The sequence below is a fragment of the Oryctolagus cuniculus genome, chromosome 12 (genome assembly GCF_051225735.1).
Source record: "Oryctolagus cuniculus isolate XC-2025 breed Fujian yellow rabbit chromosome 12, ASM5122573v1, whole genome shotgun sequence".
Lineage (NCBI taxonomy): Eukaryota > Metazoa > Chordata > Mammalia > Lagomorpha > Leporidae > Oryctolagus > Oryctolagus cuniculus.
This window is the reverse complement of record NC_142878.1, coordinates 41296902-41320703: the sequence shown is the minus strand read 5'-3', so window position 1 is coordinate 41320703 and position 23802 is coordinate 41296902. Positions and strand designations below refer to the sequence as shown.

The 23802-nt window shown below is 45.3% G+C and overlaps 1 long non-coding RNA gene across 1 annotated transcript in view; it reads right to left on the bottom strand.

The window, feature by feature from the left end:
* Positions 1-17821, bottom strand: part of LOC149123013 (uncharacterized) — a 30301-nt gene extending 12480 nt beyond the window's left edge. Inside the window, exon 1 of the long non-coding RNA XR_016217897.1 lies at positions 17589-17821. This is a non-coding gene — a long non-coding RNA (uncharacterized LOC149123013). The remainder of the gene's footprint in view (positions 1-17588) is intronic.
* Positions 17822-23802: the final 5981 nt, after the last annotated feature.

Below are 23802 nucleotides of genomic sequence, written 5' to 3'. Positions count from 1 at the left end.
CTCACTGTCCACTCTGCCTGTCCAAAAAAAAAAAAAAAAAAAAAGCATATGCCTTGGATTTACAAGAAAAATACAAGATGGCAGGCTTTAATTATCTTGAGTCATTTTTATTTAAGCTTTTTATCACTCTCTAGTTTACCACCTTTTATGAAACAAACATAAGTAGGCAATTTCACGGTCAAAAAGAACCAGACAAGAATAATTTAAAAAAGAGAACTATAGACCAATGTCCCTGATGAACATACATGCAAACAATCCTCCACAAAATACTAGCAAATAAAATCCAACAACACATCAAAATGATCACTCATGGGCTGGCACTGTGGTATAGCTTGTAAAGCCACCACCTACAATACTGCATGCCACATGGGCACTGGTTGGAGATCCAGCTGCTACACTTCTGATCCAGCTCCCTGCTAATATGCCTGGGAAAGCATCAGAAGAAGCCCAAGTGCTTGGGTCCCTGTACCCATGTGGGAGACATGGAAGAAGTTCTGCCTCTTGGCTTCAGCCTGGCCCAGCTCCAGCCATTGCAGCCATTTGGGGATTAAACCAGCAGATTCTCTTTCTTTCTCTCTCTCACTCACTCTCTGTCTCTCTCTAACTCTGCCTTTCAAGTTAATAAATAAAAGTTTAGAAAGAAAAAATAATCCACCCTGACAAAGTAGGATTTACCCAGAGTTGCAGGAGGGGTCAATATACACATATCAATAATCATGATGTCACAACAGCAGAATGAAGTATAAAAATCATATGATGGGGCTGGTGCTGTGATGGAGCAGGTAAAGCTGCTGCCTGCAGTGCCAGCATCCCATATGGGTGCCAGTTTGAGTTTGGCTGCTCCACTTCTGATCCAGCTCTCTGCTATGGCCTGGGAAGGCAGTAGAAGATGTCCCAAGTCTTTGGGCCTCTGCACCCACGTGGGAGACCCAAAAGAAGATACTGGCTCCTGGCTTTGGATCAGCACAGCTCTGGCCATTGCGGCCCTTTGGGGAGTGAACCAGTGGATGGAAGACACCTCTCTCTCTCTCTCTCTCTCTCTAACTCTAACTCTAACTCTGACTTTCAAATAAGTAAATAAATCTTAAAAAACTCATATACTACCTCAATAGATGCAGAGAAGGACGTTGACAAAATGTAACATCCTTTCCTGATATAACCTTAAACAAATTAGATACAGAAGAATCATACATTAACACAATAAAGGATATATATGACAAGCCCACAGCCAACATCACACTGAATAAGGAAAAGCTGTAGGCATTTCTCCTAAGAAATGGAACTAGACAAGGATGTTTATTCTTGCCACACTTATTCCATATAGTTCTGGGAGTTTTAACCAGAGTCATTAGGCAAAAGAAAGAAAGAAAATATAAATAGATCATAGAGGAGAAAGTCAAATTGCTTCTGTTTCCAAATGATATGATTTGCTACATAGGAGAACCAAAAGACTCTGCCAACAGACTATTAGAACTATATAGAATAGGGAGTTCCTCCAGGATGGCAGAATAGGGAGGAGCACACTGATAGTCAGGGAAAAGATAATTTAATAAAAGTGGAAATACTGTAGTTTCAGGGAAGAGTTAGGGGAAAAACTACAGAGGAAATTCTTCCAGAACTAGTGGGACATGGTGGACCTATGAGGAGGGCATGGGCACCCATGGCTTGGGGCCCCAGCTGCCGAGTCTATGCACTGGAAAGGGGGGTGAGGCAAAATCTCAGTAGCCTGAGACACTGGCGGGGAAGTGGCAGGAAGAGCCTAGAGGGAACGAGGCTTGAGGCCCCGTGGGGGAAAGTTCACCAGGATAACTAGAGGAGAGAAAAAATAAATAAATAAAAGGGACCAGTATGGACATGATTCTCTCTCTCCACTCACCTTACAAAGGTGAGCAAGACAAAGAGCAGGTGCCATTTTGGACATATGCAAAAGCTGCACCACCTCAGGGCTGCGTCCACCCTCAGCCAAGCAGAAAAATCTGACTCTGGTGGGGAGAAATAACAGGAGGTTTGTCGCTCCCCCTCTTCGTGGAGGAACGACACTAAACCCTGCCTAGGCTTCATATCCGAGTCACGGCACCATTATGTCGCTCCCCCTCTTCGTGGAGGAGCAACACTGAACCCTGCGCTGTTCTTTCGTCTGCTCGGCCCTCCCCGGGTTTGCTGCTGGTTCTTCCCGGGTTGGCTACTATCCCTTCCACCTCCGTGGAAGGGCAGTTCCCCCTGGCCGCATTCCCCACTTCCGCAGGGGAGCGGCACACCGCCAGCCGGCTCTCTGGGGGGCTGTACGGGTGTTCCTTCAGCTAGATGTTCCCCATAGATGTTCCTGGTGCATGCCGTCTCTCTCCTCCTTTATAGTCCTCCTCCGCCAATCCCAACTCGGCTGCCCACACGCCGAGTACGCTGCTCTCCTCCAATCAGGAGCAAGTCCTACAGTTAATTGGTTGAACTGGAGGCAGCTGTGCGGAAGCTGTTTACTTCTCTCCCAGCGCCATATTGTGGGAGAGCAGATGCATAGAATAAGTCTTAATTCCAGTAACAGTCTAGTCCGAGCTGCTCCCCACAGAGGTTAAGACCTAGTCTATGTGTGGAGCTAAAGAACTGAGACTATGGGGAAAAAAAAAAAAAAAACTGAGGGTGTGTGAGAGAACTCACAGAATGCTCAAGACCTGAGTACTCTTGGGAGAAGGGAGACACCACAAACTCAGTAACCTTGGCAACCTGGTGGGAGATTGCAGGGGAATCTGAGCTTACACTGAGGACTGCACAGATCCTTTGCGTGGTCCTTGGGACAGAGCAGACAAATATTATACCTACAGGGGCCCGAGCTCAGACACTGACTGCCTTAAATTCTGCTCAGCTGTGCAGAATTACTTCCCTTCTGAATAAAAAGAGAGAGAGAGAAGATTTACCATGCCTAACCTGGATGTGTCACCTTTGGCACACCCGAACAGAGCTCTCTGGCCACACCCATCACAATCCACTAAGGATCCATCAAAAGCACACAGTCCACTTAATCTAGTGTCATACTATAACGAGAAAAACCACCACAGTGAGGAAAAAAAAAAGAAGAAGAAACCAAAGAATATCTCCACAATGCCAAGCAACAAATGCAGAAACTGAGGAAACAAGAACAAGGAAGATATTATGATGCCACCAAATGAACAAGACACTCCAAGCCAAGATTATGAAGATGATTAGATAGAAGAAATGCAAGATATGGATTTCAAAAAATTTATGATAAGAACATTTAGAAGTTCCCAAAAACAAATTCTTGAACTACAGAAATCCATACTGGACAGGGTAGAAAATCTCTCTCATGAAAATGAAATCTTAAGGAGGGATCAAAATGAAATGAAGAAACTAGTTTAACATGAAATTGTGACAGTGAAATCATAATTAATTGAAGAATTCAATAGATCAAATGACAAATGCAGTAGAGAGCCTTAAAAACAGAATCAGTGAAGCAGAAGAGAGAATATCAGACTTAGAAAACAGAGCACAGGAAAGTATACAGTCAAACCAAAGAAAAGAAGAAGAAATTAGAAACCTAAAAAATATTGTTGTGAATCTACAGGATACTATTAAAAAACTCAACATTCAGGTTCTAGGAGTTCCTGAAGGCATGGAGAGAGAGAAAGGATTAGAAGGTCTTTTTAGTGAAATACTAGCAGAAAACTTCCAGGGTTTGGAGAAGGACAGAGACATCCAAGTACAGGAAGCTCATAGAACCCCTAATAGACATGACCAAAAGAGATCCTTACCACGACACGTTGTAATCAAACTCACCACATTGAAACATAAAGAAAAGATTCTAAAATGTGCAAGAGAGAAACGTCAGATTACTCTCAGAGGATCTCCAATGAGACTCACAGCTGACTTCTCATCAGAAACCCTACAGGCTAGGAGGGAATGGCGAGACATAGCCCAGGTACTAAGAGAGAAAAACTGCCAGCCCAGAATATTATATCCTGCAAAGCTCTCATTTGTTAATGAAGGTGAAATAAAGACCTTTCATAGCAAACAGAAATTGAAAGAATTTGTCACCACTCATCCAACCCTGCAAAAAATGCTTAAAGATGTGTTACACACAGAAACATGGCCATCAATATGAAAGAAGGTCAAGGAAGAAAACCTCCCAGTAAAAGATCACAGGAAGTTCAAAGCATATATTAGAAAATATCTTTGGGAAAATGGCAGGGCAAAGTTACTACTTATCAATAGTCACATTGAACGTTAATTGTGGGGAGCAATCCGGACTGGACTGAGTTACTGGAATTAAGACTTATTCTATGCATCTGCTCTCCCACAATATGGCGCTGGGAGAGAAGTAAACAGCTTCCGCACAGCTGCCTCCAGTTCAACCAATAAACTGTAGGACTTGCTCCTGATTGGAGAGCAGCGTACTCGGCGTGTGGGCAGCCGAGTTAGGATTGGCGGAGGAGGACTATAAAGGAGGAGAGAGACGGCATGCACCAGGAACATCTAAGGGGAACATCTAGCTGAAGGAACACCTGTGCAGCCCCCGAGAAGAGCCGGCCGGCAGTGTGCCGCTCCCCTGCGGAAGTGGGGAAAGCGGCCAGGGGGAACCGCCCTTCCACGGAGGTGGAAGGGATAGTAGCCAACCCGGGAAGAACCAGCAGCAAACCCGGGGAGGGCCGAGCAGACGAAAGAACAGCGCAGGGTCCTGTGTCGTTCCTCCACGAAGAGGGGGAGCGACATAATGGTGCCGTGACTCGGATAAGGAAACTTAGGAGGGAAGAAATGACTTGGATAGGAAATCTAGGACGGATAGCAAACTTAGGAGGGAAGAAATGGGAAGAACTGGGAAAATACCGGAGAGAGAGACTAGCAAACAGCCTAGGGAAAAGCCGGACGAAAAGGGTGCCGGAAGAAGCTATTGAAAGCCTAGGCATAGACTCAGATACGGACTACGGGGGGAAGCTGGGAGAAATCTCTAAGGTCGAAAGCGAAAGTGAAAGCTAGAACAAACAGACTCGGACGCGGACTGTGGGGAGAGGCCAGGAGAAATGAGGGAGGAATATCGTTGGAGGAAAGCTTGGGGAAACATACCGGGTAGAGAAAAATGTTAGGGAAATTGAAGCCGCGGGGGGCAGGCCAAGGCGGAAACGAAAGCCACTTTGGGATTCTCAAGTTAGCCCGGGAATAGGGGGCGAAAAGTTGAAACCAGAAGCTGAAACGTAAGCCAGATTGGGATCCGTCTGATTAGCCCGGGGAGCAAAGGACGGGAAGCCAGATCGTGGGGCGGAAACGTGAGCTGGGTTGAATTCGCCAGGCTAGCCCGGGGAACTTAGATTGAATGCTAGTGGCGGAGACGTAAGCTACGCTGTGTGACTCGCGGAGGCTGCCGCGCGCAGACAGAGCGTGCGGGGCTCAAGTACATAGGGAACGCGGGGCTGGCACGAGGCCGTGGTTCAGACGCGAAAGGGTTAAGTGCGAGACCGCGGAGTGTGCGCGCAAAGCCGAGCCGCGCAGATGAGAGAGGCGCTGGCTGAAGCGGCGCAGAGCCGGGAAGCTGCCGGCAGGGCGAGGCGCCGGGAAGCTGCAGGGATAAGAGAAATAGAAGTTTAGAAGCAAAGTGAGAGAAATAGGAATGCTGGAAGATAGAAGTAAAATGGGAGAAATAGGAATGCCCGGAGATAGAGAAATAGAGAAATAGAAAGGCCTCCCCTCAACATGGCAATGAGAAAGCTTGGATTCGGTCTGCCTGATTAAGGCGGTAAGTACCAGCAAGCAGCTCGACCAGAGTATGAGCTGCAGGTCACCGAAGATAGGCACGAACCAACACTAATAAGTCTCCCCCACAATACGGCAATGAGAAAGCTTGGATTCGGTCTGCCTGATTAAGGCGGTAAGCACCAGCAAGCGGCTCGACCAGAGTGTGAGCCGCAGGTCACCGAACACAGGCACGCATCAGCGCCTAAAAACCTCCTCACAACATGGCGAAGAGAGGACCCGGATTCGGTTTGCCTGATTGATAGGACTTGTAAGAACCTGTGGCAACTCTAGCAAGCAGAGCAGAGTGTGTGCCACGGGGCACCGAAGACAGGCGCGTATCAGCGCCAAAAATAAAAAGAAAGGGGGATCTGTGGGGAGCAATCCGGACTGGACTGAGTTACTGGAATTAAGACTTATTCTATGCATCTGCTCTCCCACAATATGGTGCTGGGAGAGAAGTAAACAGCTTCCGCACAGCTGCCTCCAGTTCAACCAATAAACTGTAGGACTTGCTCCTGATTGGAGAGCAGCGTACTCGGCGTGTGGGCAGCCGAGTTAGGATTGGCGGAGGAGGACTATAAAGGAGGAGAGAGACGGCATGCACCAGGAACATCTAAGGGGAACATCTAGCTGAAGGAACACCTGTGCAGCCCCCGAGAAGAGCCGGCCGGCGGTGTGCCGCTCCCCTGCGGAAGTGGGGAAAGCGGCCAGGGGGAACCGCCCTTCCACGGAGGTGGAAGGGATAGTAGCCAACCCGGGAAGAACCAGCAGCAAACCCGGGGAGGGCCGAGCAGACGAAAGAACAGCGCAGGGTCCTGTGTCGTTCCTCCACGAAAACGGGGAGCGACAGTTAATGGCCTCAACTCTCCAGTTAAAAGACATAAACTGGCTGAATGGATTAAGGAACAAAATCCATCTATGTGCTGCTTACAAGAAACACATCTTTCCAACAAAGATGCATGCGGACTGAAAGTGAAAGGTTGGAAAAAGATGTTCCATGCCAACAGAAACCAAAAAAGAGCTGGCATAGCCATATTAATATCAGACAAAATAAACTTTAACATAAAAACTGTTAAGAGAGACAAAGAGGGACACTATATAATGATTAAGGGATCAATTCAACAGGAAGATGTAACTATTATAAATGTATATGCACCTAATTACAGGGCACCAGGTTATTTAAAAGATATGTTAAGGGACGTAAAGGGAGACTTAGACTGTTGGGGTCTCAAGCCCAATACTAGCCCCTCCAACAAGAACTCCCCAACAAGGCGAATGGGAAAGGTAAGGTCGACAGGTCAAGAACACACCACAAGCACCCGTAAGTTCTGTCGAAGCAGGAACTACTTTATCAAGGAAGTATATAGGCTCATAAATCTTATGAAGGACATGCGCCGTAGGGGAGCCAATCAGCAAAAAGGTCACACAGGCACGGGTGGAACATGCACAGGGGCATCTTAAGCAAAGTATAGGGATCACGCACTGTCCACATGTCCGGAACTAAAGCATACCTCTCCTTGCCAGTGATCTTACATAGCTTAACTGTGGCAGCCACAGACACGCCCCTCGAACATCTGTAGTGGAGATTTTAGGCAATGCCCAACATTAGACTCCAATACAATAGAACTGGGGGACTTCAATACTCCACTCTCAGAAATAGACAGATCAACTGGACAGAAGATCAACAAGGAAACAGCAGATTTAATCGACGCTGTAGCCCAAATGAATCTAACAGATATCTACAGAACTTTCAATCCTACATTTAAAGAATTTACATTCTTCTCAGCAGTGCATGCAACCTACTCTAGGATTCACCACATACTAGTCCATAAGCAAGTCTCAGCAAATTCAAAAGAATTAGAATTATACCATGCAGCTTCTCAGACCATAAAGGAATGAAGTTGGAAATTAGCAACTCAGGAATCCCTAGAGCATACGCAAACACATGGAGACTGAACAACATGCACCTGAATGAACACTGGGTTATAGAAGAAATCAAAAGAGAAATAAAAAACTTTCTAGAAGTAAAGGAGGATAACAACACAACATATCAAAAATTACGGGATACAGCAAAAGCAGTGTTAAGAGGAAAGTTTATAGCAATAGATGCCTACATCAAGAAACTGGAAAGGCACCAAATAAATGAGCTTTCAATGCATCTCAAGATTCTAGAAAAACTGTAGCAATCCAGACCCAAAACTAGTAGGAGAAGAGAAATAATTAGAATCAGAGAAGGGCCGGCGCTGCGGCTCAGTAGGCTAACCCTCCGCCTTGTGGCGCCGGTACACCGGGTTCCAGTCCCAGTCGGGGCACCGGATTCTGTCCCGCTTGCCCCTCTTCCAGGCCAGCTCTCTGCTGTGGCCCAGGAGTGCAGTGGAGGATGGCCCAAGTGCTTGGGCCCTGCACCCCATGGGAGACCAGGAGAAGCACCTGGCTCCTGGCTTCGGATAGGCGCGGTGCACCGACCGCAGCAGCGATTGGAGGGTGAACCAACGGCAAAAGGAAGACCTTTCTCTCTGTCTCTCTCTCTCACTGTCCACTCTGCCTGTCAAAAAAAAATTAGAGAACAAATCAACAGGATTGACAAAAAAAATTACAAAAGATCAGCCAAACGAAGGCTGGTTTTTTTAAAAAAAAAAAAAAAAACAAACAAAATTGACACAACCATTGGCCCAACTAACTAAAAAAAGAAAATACCCAAATCAATAAAATCAGAGATGAAAAGGGAAATGTAACAACAGACATCACAGAAATAAAAAGAATCTTCAGGAATTACTACAAAGAGTTGTATGCCAGCAAATAGGGAAATCTATCAGAAATGGATAGATTACTGGACACATGAAACCTACCTAAATTGAACCATGAAGACATAGAAAACATAAACAGACCCATAACTGAGACAGAAATTGAAACAGTAATAAAGGCCCTCCCAATAAAGAAAAGCCCAGGACTGGATGGATTCACTGCTGAAATCTACCAGACATTTAAAGAAGAACTAAATCCAATTCTTCTAAAACTATTCAGAGTAATCAAAGAAGAGGAATCCTTCCAAATTCTTTCTATGAAGCCAGCATCACCTTAATCCCTAAGCCTGAAAAAGATGCAGCATTGAAAGAAAATTACAGACCAATATCCCTGATGAACATAGATGCAAAAATCCTCAATAAAATTCTGGCCAGTAGAATGCAACGACACATCAGAAAGATCATCCACCCAGACCAAGTGGGATTTATCCCTGGCATGCAGGGATGGTTCAATGTTCACAAATCAATCAAGTGATACACCACATTAACAAACTACAAAAGAAAAACCATATGATTGTCTCAATAGATGCAGAGAAAGCATTCGATAAAATACAACACCCTTTCATGATGAAAACTCTAAGCAAATTGGGTATAGAAGGAACATTCCTCAATACACTCAAAGCAATTTATGAAAAACCCATGGCCAGCATCCTATTGAATGGGGAAAAGTTGGAAGCACTTCCACTGAGATCTGGTACCAGACAGGGACGCCCACTCTCACCACTGCTATTCAATATAGTTCTGGAAGTTTTAGCCAGAGCCATTAGGCAAGAAAAGGAAATTAAAGGGATACAAATTGGGAAGCAAGAAATCAAACTATCCCTTTTTGCAGATGATATGATTCTTTTTTTTAACTTTTATTAAATGAACATAAATTTCCAAAGTACAGCTTATGGATTACAATGGATGATATGATTCTTTATTTAGGGGATCCAAAGAACTCTACTAAGAGACTACTGGAACTCATAGAAGAGTTTGGCAAAGTAGCAGGATATAAAATCAATGGACAAAAATCAACTGCCATTGTATACACAGGCAACACCACGGCTGAGAAAGAACTTCTAAGATCAATCCCATTCACAATAGCTACAAAAAAAAATCAAATACCTTGGAATAAACTTAACCAAGGATGTTAAAGATCTCTATGATGAAAATTACAAAATCTTAAAGAAAGAAATAGGATACCAAAAAATGGAAAAATCTTCCATGCTCATGGATTAGAAGAATCAATATTGGCCGGCGTCGCGGCTCACTAGGCTAATCCTCCACCTTGCGGCGCCGACACACCGGGTTCTAGTCCCAGTCGGGGTGCCGGATTCTGTCCCAGTTGCCCCTCTTCCAGGCCAGCTCTCTGCTGTGGCCTGGGAGTGCAGTGGAGGATGGCCCAAGTACTTGGGCCCTGCACCCCATGCGAGACCAGGATAAGTACCTGGCAAATATAAGCACCGGCAAAGACTTGGAAAGGACCCCGGAAGCACAGGCAGTCAAAGTCAAAATTAACTATTGGGGTTGTATCAAATTGAGAAGTTTCTGTACTGCAAAGGAAACAGTCAGGAAAGTGAAGAGGCAACTGACAGAATGAGAAAAAATATTTGCAAACTATGCAACAGACAAAGGATTAATAACCAGAATCTATATATAAGAGTGGGAATAGACAGGGAGGAAATGTACAATATGGGACATGCTCAAGCTGACTTGCCCCAAAAGGTATAGTTAGAAACATGCCAGGGTATTTCAATTCAATTCCATCAATGTGGCATGTACCAATGCCATCTCACTAGTCCAAGCGATCGATTTCAGTTCACAATTTATCATAATGATAGGATTAAGAGTCAAAGGGATCACATAAACAAGACTAGTGTCTGCTAATACTAACTGATAGAATAAATAAAGGGGAGAGTGTAGGTTGTTTATGGAAGCCTTTTGAGTTTTCCAACTCCGATATTATTTAGACAAGGTCATAGTCAAAGTGGAATTTCTCTCCTCCCTTCAGAGAAAGGTACCTCCTTCTTTGATGGCCTGTTCTTTCCACTGGGATCTCACTTGCACAGATCTTTCATTTAGTTTTGTTTTTTTTTTTTTGTTTTTTTTGTTTTTTGTTTTTTTTGTTTTTTTTTGCCAGAGTGTCTTGGCTTTCCATGCCTGAAATACTCTCATGGGCTTTTCAGCCAGATCGGAATGCCTTTAGGGCTGATTCTGAGGCCAGAGTGCTGTTTAGGACATCTGCCATTCTATGAGTCTGCAAACTGTTGAAATCTTTATTTAATATATACTAAATTGATCTTCTGTATATAAAGATAATTGAAAATGAATCTTGATGTGAATGGGATGGGAGAGGGAGCGGGAGATGGGAAGATTGTGGGTGGGAGGGAAGTTATGGGTGGGGGAGAGCCACTGTAATCCATAAGCTGTACTTTGGAAATTTATGTTTATTAAATAAAAGTTAAGAAAAAAGAACTACATAGAATAACAGAATTTAGCAAAGTTGCAGGATACAAATCAGTAGCATTTTTATACAACAACAATAGCTTTGCTGAAAATGAACTTAGAACAATTGCAGGGAGCCAGCACAATGGAGGCATCCTTATGGGTGTTGGCTTAAGTCTCAGCTTCTCTACTTCTGATCCAGCTCCCTGCTATAGCCTGGGAAAGCCATGGAAGATGTCCCAAGTGCTTGGGCCCCTGCTACCCACATGGGAGACCTGGATCGTGTTCTAGGCTCCTGGCTTCAGCCTGGCCCAGCCCCAATGGCTGCAACCATTTGTGGAGTGAACCAGAATGTGGAAGCATTCTTGCTCTCTCTATATAACTCTGACTTTTGAATAAATAAATAAATTTTTAAGAGAAATAATCCCATTCATCATAGCTACAAAAAATTAAATACTTTGGGATAAATTTAATCAATAATCTAAAAGACCTCTACAATTTTTTAATGTACATACTTTTTTTTTAGACTTCTACAATTAAAATTACAAAATGCTAATGAAAGAAATAGAAGAAGACACACAAAGAATTAAAACTTCCCATGTTCATGAATTGAAAGAATTAATTAATATCAAAATGTCCAAACTACCAAAGAAATTTATAGTTTCAACATATTCCTCATTAAAATACCAATGACATTCTTCACAGGAGTAGGAAATATAATCTTAAAACTCATATGGGCCACTGCCACTGCTCACTTGGCTAATCCTTTGCTTGTGGCGCCAGTACCCTGGATTCTAGTCCCGGTCGGGGCACCAGATTCTGTCCCAGTTGCTCCTCTTCCAGTCCAGCTCTCTGCTGTGGCCCAGGAGGGCAGCAGAGGATGGCCCAAGTGCTTGGGTCCCTGCACCTGCATGGGAGACTGGGAGGAAGCACCCAGCTCCTGGCTTCGGATGGACGCAGCACTGGCCGTAGCAGCCATTAGGCAAGTGAACCAATGGAAGGAAGACCTTTCTCTCTGTCTCTCTCTCATTGTCTATAACTCTACCTGTAAAATAAAAATAAAATAAAATAAACCTCATGTGGAAACACAAAGGAACCCAAATAGCCAAAGAAACCTTTAACAAAACAGACAAAGCCATGCACATTACAATACCAGATTTCAAGACACACTTCAGGGCTATTACAACCAAAACAGCATGGTACTGGCATAAAAATAGACATGTAGACCAACGGAACACAACAGAAGCCCCAGAAATAAGTCCACACATCTGCAACCAATTTATCTTTGACAAATGTGCTAAAAGCATTCCTTAGAAACAGGACAGTCTCTTCAATAAATGGTGTTGAGAAAATTGGATTTCCACATGCAGAAGTTTAAAATAGGGCCCCTAGCCTACACCCTATGCAAAAGCAACTCCAAATAGTTAAGGAATCTAAATGTAACACCCCAAGTCATTGGCATAGATAATAAGGCTCCAAAAGCACAGGCAATAAAATTTAAAATAGACAAATGGGATTATATCAATCTAAGAAGTTTCTGCACAGCAAAGGAAATAATTTAACAAAATGAAGACACAACTGATGGAATGGAAAAAAATCTGCAAGTTATGTATCTGATAAAGGATTAATACACAGAATAGGTAAGGACTTGACAAATTTCATCAACAATAAAAGCAATAATCTAGTTAATAATGAGCAAAGAATAGGAAGCTATGCTTCAAAAGAAAAAATACAAATAGGCAACAGACACATGAAAAAATACTCCAGATCACTACCCTTCAGGAGAATGCAAATAAAAACCACAATATGGTATCAACACACTCCAGTTAGAATGGCTATTATCCAAAAGTCAAAAATAACAAATGCTTGCAAGGATGTGGAAGGAAGGGAATCCTAACACACTGTTGGTGGGAATGCAAATTGGTATAGCCATTATGGACTATAGTATGGAGATTCCTCAAAAGACTAGAAATAGATCTACCATATGACCCAGGTATGCCATTTCTGGCAATGGATCCAAAGGAAATGGTGTTAGCATATGAAAGAGATACTTCACTCCCATGCTCACAGCAGCAGAATCCACATAGCAAAGTTATGTAATCAACCAAGCTGTCCATCAAGTGACAAATGGATAAAGAAAATGTGGTATATATACACAATGGAGTATTACTCAGACATTAAAAAGAGAATGAAAACCTGGAAGACATTTTCAACAAAATGAATGGAACTGGAGATTATTCTAAGTGAAATAAGCCAGACACGGAAAGACAAATTCCACATGTTTTCTCTCATAGGTAGAAGTTAATACTTAGAATGTTAAAAGAAATGAAGAAGGGCAGGGGGAGAGGAATAGAAGAACAATAATTCTTTAGGAGTCGGGGCTGGCACTGTGGCATACCAGGTAAAGTCACTGCCTGCAGTGCCAGCATCCATATGGGTACCATTCAAGTCCTGGCTATTCCACTCCCAATCCAGCTCTCTGCTATAGCCTGGGAAAGCAATGGAAGATGGCCCAAGTGCTTGGGCCCCTGCACCCACGTGGGAGACCCGGAAGAAGCTCCTGGCTCCTGGCTTCCGATCAGTGCAGCTCTGGCCATTGCAGCCATCTGGGGAGTGAACAAGCAGATGGAAGACTTCTCTCTCTCTCTCTGCCTTTGCCTCTCTGTAACTCTGCCTTTCAAATAAATAAATAAATCTTTTTAAAAAAATTCCCTAGGAGTTTGAGTAGGAAAAAAAGACAAAAATTCTAAACAAACTATTAATTGTCTAATCTTTGAAACATAAGAAACAACACAGGGTACCAGACTGGCACACTTTTCTTGCTTTTGAGCACAAAGGCCAGAAAAGTGGTTCATTTCCATTTTTATATGGGTGGAAGAGTCTCCCTCTATTTGCTTGGGAAGCACCCAAGTGTGGGCATCTCATAGAAATAGACTTATCTCTTGAACTTGAACTTGGGGTATACCAGCCACCAATCACTGAAAGACCCTCAAGGTTCAACATCAGGAGTGCAAGGAAATAATAGACAAAAGAATGAGTTTGACCTGTGTAATTACCAAGTAAGAGTCATTTTCAAAAGGCTGCACCAGGCCAGATTCAAAGGAGAGAAAATCTTTTCTTCGAATCCCTCACCGAAATACAACTAAATGGGATAAAAGTCTGAAGTCGTATAGCAGGCCTCAGTTGTTAGGCTATAGGTGTCAAAAGTCTATTTGAAATATGTCTTGTTCTGAGCACTGCTATATAATGGGTGCTCATGGAGTATCATAGCACACAAAACATTTCCATGTTTAGAAAGACGGTGCCATTCCTACCCGATCCTCCAGGGCAGCCATTTCAACTGGACGACTTTTGTATAAATACAGAAGTTAGCTACTAAGAAATGCACCTTCACTTCTTAGCAAAGTATTCCTGTGTTTATCTTTTGGTAGGCTGGAGCTTGCTAGACATAAACTGTTCCTCACCAGCAATAAGTAGAGGTTTATTTTTGTCATTCATAAAATAAACCAGGACTCAGCCAAAGGAAATGACTCCTGGAGGCCGCCCTGTCACACGAGCGCCCTCCAAGTTACAAACAGCTCTGTGGCCTGGGCCATCAGCAGTCTCGGAAAAGGCTGGTGCTGAGCTGTTGATATTAAAAATCACCTCATTAATTATATTTGTAAACAATGCAGCTGTCTGCGCTTGCAAGCTGGCTCTCGCGGCATAATAATATTTGTAGCGATAATAACCCTCGTATCAAACATAGCAATAAATAGTCAACCCAAGAACCTCAAGTGAAACCACATCTGGAAGCTGCCACCTGGTCATTCAAAACACTTCCTGGGAGGCTGGGAAGACGGCTGTGGGTTTGCTTCCCCTCTCAGAAGGCACGCTGTCAGGATCGCCTTCACTCAGCCCACAGGGAGCTGAGAGGCAACAGAAGAGGTGGCCAGAAGAGGGTGTCAGGTGGTACACCTGACAGAGGGGATGATGGGAAAGGGGTCCGATCCTTTCCTTGGGAAGGCTCAGCGAGGCTAGGAGCACACTTCAGGGTGCCCGTTACCAGCCATAGCTTCTTGGCATTCAGTTACACTTTTGTCCTCCGAAAAGTTATTGAACACCCACTATGTGCCAGGTGTGCACCAGGTTCTGGAGACAATTCACAAGCAAAAATCCATTCTAGATGCCTGTTGGTGATTTAATTGGGACATAACTTGCAGGCTACATAACACATAATCTAAGTGGCCTGGTATTTATTTTTGTTTAAAGTTATATCTTTAGAGCTCATATTTCAGAAGTTAGCCCAGCAGTTGTAAGCCCTTAAAACTGTTAAAGGCAAGGGGACAATGTGTTTTCATGTGACATGGGTAAGCGAGAGTTACCAGACCACTTTCCACATGAGAAGACAATACCTTCGGACCTCACTTACAGCTCCTTCACATGTAAATTTTAATTCTGAACTTCACCAGAGAGAGATGAATGTGGTACCCGGTTCCAAAGCATTACCCATTTTCTCTGTCTCTGTCCCTCTCCTTCCTCTCTCCCTCTGTGTATATATTAATTTTATAGATCTTTTTATTGTCTGAACTACACTGGTTGCGTGAGAAGCAGAACAATAGGCCAAGAAGTTCCATTTCACACATGCCATCCTTATAATTCAAATAGGACAATAAAAAGAGAGAGAGAGAGAGATCTATAAACTGGTGATAAATCAGTGTCCCAAACCAAATTAACCATCGAAATAGATTATCATAAAAATAACGCCGTGAAAAATATTCTTCACCTTCCTGGTTCAGCTGTCTGTAATGGAGACAGTGTGTGTGTGTGTGTGTGTGTGTGTGACACATAAGCTGACATGCGCACACAGGCCAGGCAGACAAACATATGCACACACACACACACACACACTCATGAAGAGACGAAGGGGCCATAGAGCTTGCAGGTAGCTTGCTTGTCCAGGAACAGGAACTAAGAAACCACATTATTAATCATTTGCATTTCCATGTTTCTAAAGCTCAACTTCCATTTAGCACAGTAAACAACAATACCAGGTGCTAAGTTTTATGGCTCACCCAGAGGCTACAAAATGATCTAAAGTGGACACAACCCTTGTCCCCATAAAACTTCCAATTGGGGCAGAATAGATAGACATTAATCAAATAACTACACAGATAAAACTCTTGTCACTATAAATCCTGCTAAGTACCATTAAGAAACGGCACAGGCTGCTCTGAGAGCACTGAGCAAGGGAACCTGACCCAACCAGAGGTCAGGAACAAGCAGATCCTTGGGCTAAAGAGCCAGCCGCGGGCAGCATCCCCCATTGGGAGAGGCAGGCACATTGCTTTCACAGGAGAAGGTTCAGGAGGAACGAATGAGGACATGTGATGAGGAACACAGCGATGAGAGCAGGGGGACGTTTCAGACAGACACTGAGGACAAGAGAGGGAACAGCCCCGAACCAAAGGCCATGAGAGGCAAAGGCGGCGGGTGCCAGGTGAGGTGAGGTAAGTGGCAAGAGCCAGGCTGTTACCTTGGGGGGTGGGAGTGCGGATGGGTATGGAAAGGGCTGGCCGGGTCTTCTGTTGCAAAAGCTCACTTTGTTCTCACTGGAGAACAGGGTGACTCCGGGGAAGGCAGATGCTGGGAAGAGAGCTACCCACCCTTGAACCAGTCCTCCACGTGGGTCTAACCAAGAGATTGGACCGGGAGTCCACCACTAATTAGCTGTGTGACCTTGGATAATTTCTTCACCCTTTTAAGCCTCAAATTCCCCACCTGTAAAATGGCAATAATAATGGTGTTAGTGGGGGATTAAATGAGATCACGCCTGTGGAGCACTGGCCCCACTGTAAGCCTTCAATAAATGTTATCTGTTGGAGGTGCTGGAGATGGAGAGAAATAGACAGATTAGGGAGCAAGAAGTAGTCCGGCAGCAGGCAGCCACCCTCCCTAGCCCATCACCAGGAGGAGTGAGACTGTTCAGGGAGGGGTGAATGGGGAGGAGCAGTGGATGCCAATGTGAAAAGCTTTCCAGATTTGCAACGATTCTTCTTCCCTATGATGAGCCCTGCCAGGGATGTGAGGGAGCTGCAACCTGTTCATAGGTAATGCACACAGGCTTCTAACTCCACTTGTCCATGAACTTTCTGAAACCTGCTCTCCCCCACCCCCGATACCTAAGCTGTGAAAGACGTCCGAAAAGGACTTTGGAAAGTTCAATTAATAATTTCGACAAGCCGTACATGCCACAACAACAAAAACACTACAGAGAGCTAAACAAGCTGCCATGTTCATGGGACTGCTGATAGCCACAGCCGGAGCAGAACTGGGCTTGAACTCCCAGAGTGCATCCTTGCCAGGACGGGGCCCGGCCCCTGAGGAAGTCCAATCAGAAAAACAAGCAGCAAACCCCAACAAAGAATGTTCAACTGTAGGATTAGTATTGAAAGTGATGGTAACACTATCAATCCTTTTGGCATTTGGTAAATAGTGTCAAACCAATTTTATAGTGCTATAAAACGGTTCTTGCCCTTGGATCTGATAATATTACTTTGAAGTTTTGTCAAAAAGTATACAAAAAGTTAAATAAACAAAAGCAGTGTTATTTGTCAAGTGCCAGAGGCAATTGCTACTTACTTTTAAGGCAAGTCGGATGATAGGCGATTTGCATATCCAGAACTTCTAGTGCATTGAGGGGAAAAAATTATCCTCTGTATTAACCACAGACTCGAGGACTCAGAAACTTCCTTAATTAAATCAAGCTGCTTTTCCAAAGACGCTGTAGGTGAAATCCACCTGTGGGAAGCTTAAGGTAATTGATCCTAAAATTAAGCACTTGTTCCAAATGTGGGCACTGGATTTTTTTAGGTACTTCCTGCAAAAAAAGAAAAAAAACCCACTTGCAGGAATTGGAACTGGTTTCCCCAAGCTGGTCCTTGAGGGTGTCCCCTTTCGCCTTGCCAACTTCCTCCCACAGGAGATAAAATCATGCAGGGTATGGATTAGCTATCATGTCAGTCGAGCAGGCACGGCCATCTGCCACAGGTAGATTGCTACGCAATGTACAACAACGCGGTTTATTTACTGTGCGGGGTGCTTATCTACAGAAATGTCCCTGACAGACAAAGCATGGCACAGCTAAACGCCTTCTCTTTAGAATTACAGGCTGAAGCTTTGCCAGCACCTTCAGAGAAAGAAAATGCTAAATACTTCCTGTATAAACAGAGTCCCTCAAAACCCAAAGCACTTCCAAACAGAGGAAACAGAAAAAAGACAACTGGTGCCTGGGGATGTCCACGAGGTCTTCCTCAGGCTCCCATCATTGCGGACTAAATCACATCTCTAGGGGAGGGGGACCGGTCAGATCCAGCAGGCACCACTATTAGCAAACGGAGGGAGGGGGAAGGGGAGGGAGGAGGCAGCCAGCTCCCATTTGTTGCATGGTTATCATATGCCTTGCACTTTCCAATATTGTCTCTTTTAATTCTCAAAACAATCCTGTAAAGTAAGTCCAACTATTACCTTCATTTAACATATGAAAAAGCTCACGGTAAGGAACAGTCCAAAACCATAGCTCTTAGCTTCTACTGTAGACCAGTTCATTCTCAAGAACCCGAGGGCCTCTCCTGCTGGTGGACTCAGCACACAGATCCCAGCCCTCCCCTGCCACTGGCATCCACCCCATGCACATAACCTGCCCCCCACCACCAAAGCACCCACTGCACTGAACAGTTGCTGCTCCCTCGTGAAGGCGCCCAATACTAAGGGCGTTTTTTTACTGGAAACCTCTAGATGCCTCTGAAATACAGAGCCTTCCACAAAGAGAATAAGAGAACTCAGAACTCGGGAATGAAGGAATGAGGAAATCCAATTAGGAAGTCTAGGATGCATCCAGAGAGACATGACCGGAATGTGAGCGCTCTAAAAAGAAAGCGATAACTTAATCAATAGGATTAGCATATCTGAAGAAAGAATGTGTCCACAGAAGGAAGGCATCTGCCCAGAGTTCAGAAAAATGGAGCACTATTGAACTTGGCAGTGTTTATCCGATTGTGCCCATGGGAGACAGGGAGTACATTCAGTGGTCAATAGGAAGATGTACCAGGGCTGCCGGGTTCACTTTAATAGTCTTTGTAAGCCTACTGTGTGCTGTGTTGCCTACACACACTGCAACTGAACACCCGCACATAGTTCCTAACAGGGAGGCGCCCGCAATGGTAGTGGAAAATACCAGCACACAAACAGTTCTGCAATGAGGCGTAGGAAAGGGGCTAGCAGGACACAGAGAACATTCACTTAGTTCAAGGATGAGGGAAAGCTCCTCGGTGAGTGAACCTTGAGCTGTGTCTACAATTAGCCAGGTGTCACCTAGGCCATGAGGGATGGAAAGACAAGGAGAAGGCAGAAAGACCAGGAGGTGTTCACAGCACAGCAGCTGGGGATAAAAGTATCCGTTGAGAAATAGACGAGGGTGCACGAGAAATCACCGGAGATCTATCCAGAGGGAAACCAGGAACTACTGAAGGGTGTTACCTGGAGAACAATGAGATTGACTCACATTCTAGAGAGATCATTCTTGCAGGAACATGAACACTGGATGTGAACTGAGCAATCTCCAGGTGGCCCGGAACCCAGTTAAGAAGCTACTGTCGCAGTCCCTGGGGGGAACCTGCCCTTGGCCAGCGGTAGGCTGCGATAGAGAGAACAAGGAAAAGCCAAACGGTCGGACAGTAACAGGGGCAGCTGGAGGGGTGGAAAGGCTGGAGGAGACATAAGGAAACTAGGATGAGTCTAGGTTTCTGGTTTGGGCAACCAAATTGCTGGTGATACCATGAACAGAGATGGGAACACTAGGAATCTGGGAGGAGCAGCACATTCGGCCTTGGAAGATCATGAAAATGAGCTTGATGTGAACACGTGGACACCCAAGTGGAGCCTTCCGGGGCGGGCTATCAGGTATATTAATTTCAACATTCAGAAGAATCATGAAGGATAAAGATAAGTATTTGAGCATCAGGAGAAAACAGGTGATATTAAAGCCATGAGAATGAAAGAGGCAGCCAACAAAGGACAGAGGGTGGGTGGATGGATGGATGGATGGGAGGGAACTAAGCTCCCTAAAATGAGATTGTATTATTGAGCTTTCATTTGTGGGCAGTTCTAAAACTTATTTTTACTGAAAAGAAGTTGCAGAAAGTAAAGGATAATAAACGTCAGGTAAGAGTAAAAGCATTTTCTTTGCCATAAAACATAGTATTTCTTCAAAGAACTTAACATGACTTAAAAAAATTTTAAAAGTCGCTGGTCATTTTAAAAACTCCGCTTCCTGCTTATGGACGGTGAGGACGTTAGAGCGCTCAGACCCCACCAGTGTCCCCTGGGAGAGATCCTGATTTCCACTTCTACTTTGTTGCACAATTTCTGTTTCTGATGAGGCTCAGTTCCCATGTGTAAGTGGCTTCCATGCTCGGCACCTGTCTTTTTTGGTGACTGTTTTTGGAGTTTATTTTGATACACAAGGCTGAATCGTATCACTGAGTCATTTTTTCCCAAGACACTGCCACATGAGATCGTTTTCCCATTGTGCTTACATGTGACCTGCACTTTGGCTAGGTAAAATTTTTTTGTCAAAGATTTATCTTACTTTTATTTAAAAGACAGAGTTACAGAGGGGGAGGAGGGCAGACAGAGAAAGGGAGAGAGAGGGGTCTTCCATCTGCTGGTTCACTCCCCAAATGGCTGCAACAGCTAGGGCTGAGCCAAGTTTAAGACAAGAGCCGGGAGCTTCATTCGGGTCTCCCTTGTGGGTGCAGGAACCAAACTCTTAAGCCATCCTCTGTTGCTTTCTTAGGCACATTAGCAGGGAGCTGGATCAGAAGTGGAGCAGCTGGGGCTCAAACCAGCGCCCACAGGGGATGCTGGTACTGTAGGCAATGGCTCAACCCGCTACGCCACAACACCAGCCCTGGCAAAATAACCACGAGTCACTCATTTCCTCAGAAAGGTGTAGACATTACTGCACTGGCTTCTGGCCTTGAGTGGAAGTCCAAGGCCAGATAGGTTTTCCCTCTTCTAAGCAACTTACAAAGCCGAGTCTTTGGCCAGCTGGTGGGGGAGGAAAACTCAGTCTCTCTCCACGTGCCTGATTCCTTCACATTTTGGGGAGCACAGAGCTCACCTTTGCCAACAGTGGAAGACATGGTTTCGAAGCCACAAACTCTCTCTGCCTTGTGAAGTCTTCTCATCATTCAAGACTCGGACCAGAGGCCCCTAGTTGCCTTAGAAGCCTTTCCCCTCCCTTCTTTCTAGGCGAAGGACGTTGTTTACGTGATGATTGTTACGCGTAGGGTGGTAGCAGTGCCTTTTCATCCACCAAATCATAAACAGCTTGAGCGGAGCCCCACGCATTCTGCTCATCTTCTCTTGACTTGAAAGGCAGACAAACAGAGCTCTTGCATCTGCTAGCGCACTCCCCCAAATGCCTGGGACAGCCAGGCTGGGCCAGCTGGAAGCCGGGAGCCTGGAATCCAATCTGGGTCCCCCCCCCAAACCTGTCAGTAGGAGGGACCACAGCAGTTGAGCCGGCACCAGCCGCCAACCAGTGTGAATGCCAGCAGGAACCTGGAGGAGAAGCAGAAGCAGAGCTCGCACTTGAATGGGCGCGTGGGTGTGGAATGCAGGTGTCCCAAGCTCCAGCTTCTCTGGCTGTGCCACAACCCCCACCCGGAGACCCCACCTGGAGACCCCACCCAGAGACGCTGACATCTAAGTGAAGACCATTAGCGTTTTATCTTGGGGGAGAATTCAGTCTGCGACACACGAATATTCTCTGCATTTCTACTCCCATTTCTACTCCCATTGAACCACTGAATTCAAGTTAGTATAATTAACAGTTACTTTATAATAGCTACAAAATCGTGGTAGTTAGCACTGATTAAAGGTACATATTCATGAGTGATAAAATGAACCAAGAAAGAAGCCCTGGGATGGGCTGAACCACCTTTTCTCAGAAGTCCCACACGCTAACGCTTTGCTTGTCAGGCTGATGATAGAAGGAAGAATTTCATCCATGAACTTCGATGGGTTTGCAGGTCCATAGGAAGTCATTCTCTGAACTTCACCTACCTCTGGTTTACAAAAAGTCTTTTCTTCTGTTTCTATGAGTCTAACGGGGTTCTGAAACAATGATTCTCAAAGGGTAATTCCTGGACCAACAGCAGCAGTATCACCTGGGAACTTCTTAGAAATATACATTTCTGGAGCCGGCACCATGGCTTAGCAGGTAAAGCTGCCACCTGCAAAGCCAACATCCCATTGGGTGCTGGCTCAAGTACCAAATACTCCATTTCCAACCCAGTTCCCTGCTCATGCTCCTATGAAAGCAGCGGAAGATAGCCCTGCACCCATATGGGAGACCCACAAGAAGCTCCTGGCTCCTGGCCAAGGCTTTACCCAGCCCTAGCCATTGTGGCTATTTGGGGAGTGAACCAGTGGATTAAAGCGCTCTCTTATACTCGCGCTTGCTCTCTCTCTCTCTTCCTTTCTCTATATAACTCTTTCAAATAAATAAATAAATCTTAAAAAAAAAAAAAAAAAAAAGCCCCACTCCACCTCCCAAATCAGGAACTCTGAGGACAGGGCTTAGCAAACCCTCCAGGTTATTGTAGAACCTGCTGAGGTTTGAGCACAATGGTTCTCAGGCATCCATTTTTTTTTTTTACAGGCAGAGTGGACAGTGAGAGAGAGACAGAGAGAAAGGTCTTCCTTTTGCCGTTGGTTCACCCTCCAATGGCCGCCGCAGCCGGCGCGCTGCGGCCAGTGCACCGCGCTGATCCGATGGCAGGAGCCAGGAGCCAGGTGCTTTTCCTGGTCTCCCATGGGGTGCAGGGCCCAAGCACCTGGGCCATCCTCCACTGCACTCCCTGGCCACAGCAGAGAGCTGGCCTGGAAGAGGGGCAACCGGGACAGAATCCGGCGCCCCAGCTGGGACTAGAACCCGGTGTGCCGGCGCCGCTAGGCGGAGGATTAGCCTAGTGAGCCGCGGCGCCGGCCTCAGGCATCCTTAAACACAAGGGTTCTTCCAAAAGCTTGTGAAAAATGGAACCGAAAGATTAATTAAGTAGTAAGCATTTGGCTCAGTGGTTAAGATGTTGCTTCTGAGGGCTGGCGTTGTGGCTCACTTGACTAATCCTCCACCTGTGGCGCCGGCATCCCATATGGGCACCGGTTCTAGTCCTGGTTGCCCCTCTTCCAGTCCAGCTCTCTGCTGTGGCCCGGGAGTGCAGTGGAAGATGGCTCAAGTGCTTGGGTCCTGCACCCACATGGGAGTCCAGGAGGAGGCACCTGGTTCCTGGCTTCGGATCGGTATAGCTCCAGCTGTGGCGGCCATTTGGGGGGTGAACCAACGGAAGGAAGACCTTTCTCTCTCTCTTTCTCTCTCTCTCATTGTCTAACTCTACATGTCAAAAAAAAAAAAAAAAAAAAAGATGCTGCTTCTGATCCAGCTTCCTGCTAATGCACCCTGGGAGATAACAGATGATGGCCAAGTACTTGGGTCCCTGACACCCACGTGGGAGACACAGATGGAGCTTCCAGCTCCTGGTTTCAGCCTAGTCCAGTCCCAGCCACCGCAGGCTTGGGTGGGGGGAGTAAAGCAGCACATCATTGATCCATCTCTCTCTCTCTTCCCACCATCCCCCATCTCTTTCTCTGCCATTTTGTCTTTCAAGTAGATGAAAATAAACAAACACTTTAAAATGTATAAAGACACATGCTCCTCACCCTTACTCTGTTTCCTCAGAGTACATCTCTCCCAGTAGTTGTATCTCACAAGCAGGAGACAACACTGATT